The sequence below is a fragment of the Cyphomyrmex costatus genome, unplaced genomic scaffold (assembly GCF_001594065.2).
Source record: "Cyphomyrmex costatus isolate MS0001 unplaced genomic scaffold, Ccosl1.0 scaffold189, whole genome shotgun sequence".
NCBI classification, from domain to species: Eukaryota; Metazoa; Arthropoda; class Insecta; order Hymenoptera; family Formicidae; genus Cyphomyrmex; species Cyphomyrmex costatus.
Genome location: NW_017275921.1, coordinates 192,066 through 199,443, shown reverse-complemented (window position 1 = coordinate 199,443; position 7,378 = coordinate 192,066). Strand labels below are relative to the sequence as shown.

At 40.9% G+C, this 7,378-nt stretch overlaps 1 protein-coding gene across 1 annotated transcript in view; it reads left to right on the top strand.

Moving 5' to 3' along the window:
- The first annotated feature begins 307 nt into the window (after positions 1 to 307).
- Positions 308 to 7,378, top strand: part of beta-Spec (spectrin beta chain) — a 37,956-nt gene continuing 30,885 nt past the window's right edge. Inside the window, exon 1 of the mRNA XM_018538000.1 lies at positions 308 to 431. The gene's annotated coding sequence lies outside the window, so the exon portion shown is untranslated. The remainder of the gene's footprint in view (positions 432 to 7,378) is intronic.

Genomic DNA, 7,378 nt, shown 5'->3' with positions numbered 1-7,378 from the left:
TCGACATGTACAGCGCGACACAAGTGACGTCCACACGCAACTGGAGTGTGCGTTTGACATCACGTACTGTACCGATTCCCCGCGCTCGTTTCGGAGTCGGTTGTTTCGGGGGGGTCCGATATTCGGAACGCGGGTAAGAGATTCGAGGTGAAATCGCCGGGCAGACGCGCGCGCGCTTAGGCCTTTTCCAATTTTCCGCGTCGACCGGGGGTCAGCGCGTGCGGCGAAGCGCCACTTTTTGCGCGAAGGGGACTAGCTGCGGCGGCGTAGGTGCGCGCCGCGCGCCGCTCAGTCGGTTGCGCGCCGGTCGAGTGTGTGGACGGGTGGATCGGTGTTGGATTCGTTATTTGGTGGTATTTTGGTGTACCGGGCCGGGGACTTTTATGCGAGTTGCGTGGCGGTACGGTGCCACGGGGTGTCCTTACGCGAGGGTAAGTAAACCCGATGTTGTTACACCCAAGTCTCGTTCGGCCGTCAGGCATTTCAGCGGAAATGCGCGGACGAGAACGAGCTTCGCAGTCGCCGCCTCGACTCGGTGACGGGTGGATATTGGTGTCGGGATAAAAATGGCGTGCGCCGCCTCGGTTTCTCTCTCTCTCTCTCTCTACCTTTCTCCCTCCCTCTTTCTCTCTCTTTCTCCGTAATAGTACAGTGGTACACCAGATACATAGTACTATGGCCCATCGGTGCCGGTGCGTCGCGACGGTGAGTCGCGCTCTGTCAATAACGATCGTGCGAGTATCGCGAATCGCATCGCGACGACGGTGGCGGCGTCGTCATCGCCGCCGTGTCGCCCACGGAAACCGTGAGGCTCTACCGGCATCGATTGCCGCGTCGTCGTCATCGGACGAGCGTGTCCCAGCGTATTTATCTCATTGAATCACCGCCACCCACCCTCCCGCCTTCGTCAATTCACCGATTTCTCTCGCGGTGTTCACCGTCCGTCCGGGGTTTGATCCCCCCGTGACGATATCTCGCGCGGGGCGTCGTCGATTCGCGAAACCTCTCTCTCTCTCTCTCTCGATTGGCTTCGATTGGCGACTTTTTCGCGGCCCATATCTCTCCCGACGGCGAGGTCATCGTCGGTCGACTTTAATTTCCACCCGTATCTCTCCCACTTCATCGACTCTTCTCCGGCCATTCGTCCGTTCGTCCCTCCCAACGGTTTTGTTCACCTGTCAAGACGACCTATCTGCCGGTGACCCAATTTCCCGGCGCTTCCATCGTGCGCCGAGGAGTGGAATCGAACGTAGCCGAAGAACGTATACTCGGCGCCCGTGTGCTTGTGCTAACTGGAGACCCTGTAACGGAGAGTCTGCGGCTATTTTGTCAAAACAGGAATGAGAAAGAAGGATATGCCATCTCTCGTTCTAAGTTATGCCGCATCTTCTGCTCATTCTGACCTGCTGCAGTTGACAAAAACCAACGTGCTTATCAAAATTTGTCACGTTGACAGATCCTGGGTGCACTCCAGCGAGAGGCACAGACGACGGAGTAAAGCCCGATCTACAATTGCGTGAACGTAGTCGTAAGAATTGACCAATTACAGTTGAATACGAGGAGAATATCTAAACTGTGATTGGAGAATTCTTATACAACTACGTTTACATAATTGTAGATCAGGCTGAATCATTACGTTCTTTTAATTGCCAATGTTAAGCAAAGATAAAATGATCCCTGTGTTGGGACAGACGCACAGATTCTTGCATAACGCATGAAGCATAAGAAAATCAACCAATCGGTCGTTTATTTCATGGAAAGGAAAGAGACAAAGGACTTTGATTGATTGATTTTCTTACGGGTTATGCATAAAGCCTACAATTGTGTAAACGCGTAGTCGTAAGCGCGATTGTGGTTGTAAAAATTCACCAATAATCGCAGCCGAATACGAGAAGAATATTCAACTGTGATTGATCAATTCTTACAACTACCATCACTTACAACTATACGCTTACGCGATTGTAAAATAGGCTTAAGACATTAAAAAAAAAATCAATCAGTTTCTTATATGTCGTAGAAAAAACGGAAACGAAGGACTGGTTAATGTTTCGTGGGTTACACGTTATGTAAGATTCTGTACTCCCGCCCTTACATTTTTGTATTTAATTCATTGTACTTTACGCCACCCGGTGATACGAGTGCTGCTGGAAAGCGGAGGGTACTACTCGACACTCGACAGTGCCCAGCGCGACAATAATCGCGGGGGCTCCCTCCCTAGCGCGTTGGCTTAGCTTTAAATTGATGTCAATGGGCGTGGAAGGGCAAATAAAACGATGCCATGCTACGATCGCGCGAGATAAAACCCGTCCTTGTACCTGCCCGCTCGCAACCTCATCGCCGGGTGCGAGTGAAACGTCTGACGAACGTCTTCCAAGCGAAAAACCGTCGCCCAGCTGATACGATTAGATTTACGAAGTAAAGCGGAAGCTCAGTTTAACGGTTCACTTTAACAGTTAAACAATCCGCCTTGCTCCTCGATGCAAAGGTCTTGGACGATGCGACACGTCGACGGAACGTTATCGCGTTTATGACTGACAGACAGTATTGTTATGTAAAAATTGTTGTTCAAGAATCATTATAGGAATCTCACGTTTCAACAATGCTGTCAGTACCAACAATTACCGACAATATTGTCATGATTAATATTGATAAATTTATAGTAGATTATTGACAGTGAGCCGGATTTCTTCATTCTCGAGCTGACGCTTTCAATAAATGTTCTTTCCGCATTTAGCATCCTCGAGGAAGATGTTCTCGCCGATCAATCTCAGCCGAGTGCCACAAATTGCCTATTTCCTCGTGCTAGCTTTGATCAAAATTCTTTCCTCATTTAGCATTCTCGAGAAAAATGTTTTCAGTCATTAATCTCTGTGAAAAATGGTCTAATAAACAGTAATTTTTTATCGAAATTTTAAATCTTGTAGTAGCAAGCTCTTTCTCTTTTAATAGCATTTGGTGTCGGTGACGAGCTTCAAAATATCTTTTCTTTAAATATCTTTTCTTTAAATACCATTAGTCTTATTGTTTTTTTTCAGCTGAACTTGCTCTGCTCTTTTCTTTTCTCCAACGCAGAGAAAAGAGAAAAAATGAGTCATGCAAGAAGTTTAGTTGAAAAGAACAGACTTATTGTTACGTAGCTGTTGCTTTAATTTTTATCTAGGTCGGGAAAAAAAAAAAGAGAATAGTAGATCTTTCTGTCGTTCACCACAATAAATTCGCGAATGAGATTTTGACAGCTTTGACCGAGATGTTTGTCAAATCTGTACAAATACCTCACAAAGAGCTAACCGTAGGTCAAATCTACGATCGTCAGGCTAACTGAGAGTTTATTTTTTATTGCTGTACTATAGATACTCTAACAAAAATAATTTTTTATATTTCTATTATAAATTGTATATCTAATTTTGATAGGTATTATACATAAATAATACCTATCAAAATTAGCCAGTAAAAATTAGGTATACAATAATGGAATTTTTTAAATTTGTCTTTGCAATAACTTTTCTGATACTATACGTTATATGTATAATATAATGTAAGGTAATATCATATATTATATTTGAATTTTTCTATATCGATAATATAGTTGAAGAAAATTTTTATGTAATTCACATTGGCAAACTATTCCATAAACATTTCTATAAATTTAATTCAAATTCTCAATTTATTTAATTTCCTTTTACAAATTGTTTAATTACTACAAGAAAGAATATTTTTATTTTTAAGTTGTACTTTTACTTATATGTATAAATATATCTATATTTTAATAGTGGGTTCCAAAATTATCCGCTATATAATTGTTGTAATTTTACTTGAAATTTGTTTACAGTGAAACTCTTCTCGCTTTTGCCAAATTACGAACATATGCCTACTCTACTTTAAATGTGTACAATAAAATGTACACTGTAGTTCAGTTATAAAAAAAATGTTCAAAGTCTCATCTCGATTTACGACCGCTTCCGCGTCCAGCCGCGTCGATTCCATGTCCAGTTCTTCCGCCGCATCGTGCTCGACGGAAGTGCGTGCGTGCGTGTGTGCGTGCGTGCGTGCATTCGCTCGCTCGCTCGCTCGTTCGCGGATGCAGGGGAAGAGGAACAAGGGCGAACAAGTGTACGCACTCGCCGTGTCGTTTACGCGGCATGCGCTATTTCGGGAATACACGCAACGACGTTAATCTGTCAGGAGAAGGCAGAGCAAACTTCTCTCTCGGAAGAAACGGAGAACTCCCTTCGAGAAAGTTTTAAGCATGATCCTCCTTTCTCGACATTCCTCGTTTATGTATTCCTCATGTACGTTCGCGTTCCTTCTTTCTGTCGAACTTTATACCACGTTTACGATCGCTCCCAATCGCGTTTGCACGCGAGAGTTGTTCCGTAGGATTTCAAAATTGAAATTACCTAGTCGAATTCTAATCTCTAATTTGCAATTTCTCAGTCTCCAATGCATAGTGTGACACCGGCTTTTAAACGCCACGCTATATATAGGAACAATTCATCTATGATATGACATCTCATCCAATTACATTGCTTATAACTTTCATAAAAATGAGTGAAGACAGCCATCTTTAATCAAAGCGGGTCATAGGATATTCATAATTCGTTCTTATTTTAAGACTCTTAAGATGCTAATACAGTCGTCTGATTGGCTTATGGCTGACATCTTAAGATTGTACTTAATCTCAAATAAAAGGCCCGACTGTATGAATACCGATCTTTAATAGGCCTTTAGTGCCTATTAATTAATATCCCCCTTTTTACCGCATATATGCGCTGAAAAATTTCTGACCGTTTGGAGTCTACACTTCAAATATCCGATTGCATTAATTAAAATTCTGGTTGAAGATAGACAAATCAGAATTTTCTGATTCAATCTATTATAATTCTAGTTGAGATAACCCGATTTCTGATTGTTGATGATATGATCAGAATCTTCTGATTCGTCCATTTTTAACCAAACATTTTCTCAACGTAGTGCCGTGTTAAAGAAAAAAAAAGAAACCTCGATTATGCCAATCGGATTGGCTCTTTGCGAACGGTTTCGTAAACCGGCGCCGAATCCAGGAGCTGAGTCACCCCTAATCGCGAATCGAGCGGTCGTGAGCACTGTGAAATGTTAAGGTCGGCGAATAGCGTCGCGTCACTATTTCGTTCGTTCGATACACAGCGTATACACGGCCTCCTCTCGACCGTATATGCGAAACAGATGGGAGGGGAATAACCCCAGAAAATGGGACTTCCGTTTCGACTCCCCATCCTTCCCGTGCATAACAGTCGTTAATTTTTCGCGGAAATAATGCTAATTTTTCTTTTCTTGGGAAACCGCAACTCGAGTATCGCATACCGCTTACTGATAGTTTAGAAGCATGTTTGTTACCTATGTATTTGTGTGAGAAAAAAAAATGAGAATGTGCCGTGCGAACAGAGATTTATATGTCCCCATTTCTATACCAATATAGATTAATTTTAATCTTTTTTTAATTTACTTTTATCTTTTTTTTTTTTAATTCTCAGACCTAAAGAAGGATAAAAAGTGAATAAAATTGAGATTAAAGTTAATCTGCCCTGGTAGAAATGAGCATTAGACCATATTTTTTGTGTCCGCAGCCGAATAACGATTACGTACTTTTTTGTGGAGCTCATCTGGTCGCGAGTAATCGATAATCTATCACTGACCTTTGACTGCATTTAAAATACGTGTCCCGTCGACGCCCTCGATCACAAGTGATTCGATCAATTCAACCGAGCGTGCTGTGTTTACAGTTACGTCATAGCGTATGCCAGCGGTAAGCATACGTGTCTCAGGCATATATTAATAAATTAATGGTTTGGTAGTTCGTGTCGCACTGAAAACTTAATGCTTGTTATCGTCGTTTAACACACTCCAACCGTAACATTTTTAACATTCTGAATAATATTTTGTGGATAACCGCGATTTGTGATCTTTAAGAAGTTAAAGACAATTAGAATTCATCTTTACTAGTTCTAGGCATTTTAAGTTGACAGAACTGCGATTTTTATCGAGAACTGATTTTGATTTATCTCAACACATTTTGATATAAAGTCTTTTTCTGAACTTCTTGCATAGTTCATCTTTTCTTTTGTTCTCGCCATGTTGAAGAAAAAAGAGAAAAGATGAATGAAAGTGCAAGTTCAATTTAAGAATACAGACTCTGGTATTGATAGTTTGATATTTCAAAGTATTGTAAGATTTGTATATGGCATAACAGAGAGAGAATATCTACATAGGGACTGTATGGCTCACTGGCCTAGTAGTTAGGGGAAACTCGGAGACCTCGGTTTGAATCCCTGCAGTGCTCTGATATTTCTCTCGCGTTGTCGCTTACAGTTTTCAGAAAATGGAATTTTTATTCGTTTTCTTTCGGAAAGAGCACCCGAAAGGGCAGTCTATCGTGACCAAGAAAAAGCTTAACGATAAAGATGGATTCTCAGGAGGAGGAATGTCATTAAAGATAAAGATACATATCGTAAGTGAAGTTGTTTTATAGAGATGGCTAGGAGAGTCAGTAGGGAGATTGAATATGTTGGCTGAACTGTAAGATATGTATAAGTAAGCACAATACAGCAAATATCAATGTAGTACCTGTATGACTCGGTGATAGAGTATAAGTGACTCTAGGTAAGACTCGTATCTAAAGAGTACGAGAAACTCTGCGATATAGGTCTCGATTTGAATTCCGGTAGTGCCAAGAATGTCCTGACAAGTATGAATTTCTCTGAATATGTATCACTGAAAGTATCAAAAACTTCTTGAAGAGCCATCGACATCAGTTACTCTGACGATTCACAATATATCCGTTAAAATGATTATTTCTTGAAAAAATCTAAAGCATTAATAACGTCGAACTACGATTTGAGAAGCTATGTTATTCTTTTATATCTTGAATATCGTACGTTTAATGTCAACGTTTTATTTTTTTTTTTTCTTTAAGAAATAATCATTGTGAATCATTAGAGTAACTAATAATAACTCTTCTCAGAGAGTTTTTGATATTTTTGGTTAGACGTATTCAGAAAAATATGTATCAAGGCTTTCCTGCGGAAGGCTTTACTGCTGGAATTTGAATCGAGGCTTGATGTCTCTGAGTTTTTCTTTCTAGGCAGTCATTCTATTACTAACAATGAGCCACATAGCGCCTCTACGTGGATACTTTTTCAGTTATGACTACATATACAAATCTTACAGAATGATTATATTGTTTTGAGTGATTTTTCCAAGAAAGAATCGTGTGTACTTGATGTTGAATACTTAACTGGCGACTACAGAATCATTAACAATTAATAATACAATATTATTAAAATGATAGGACGATTGTGAAACCTCATGATATTTCTTTAAATTAGCCGCAAGAAAACGCTTC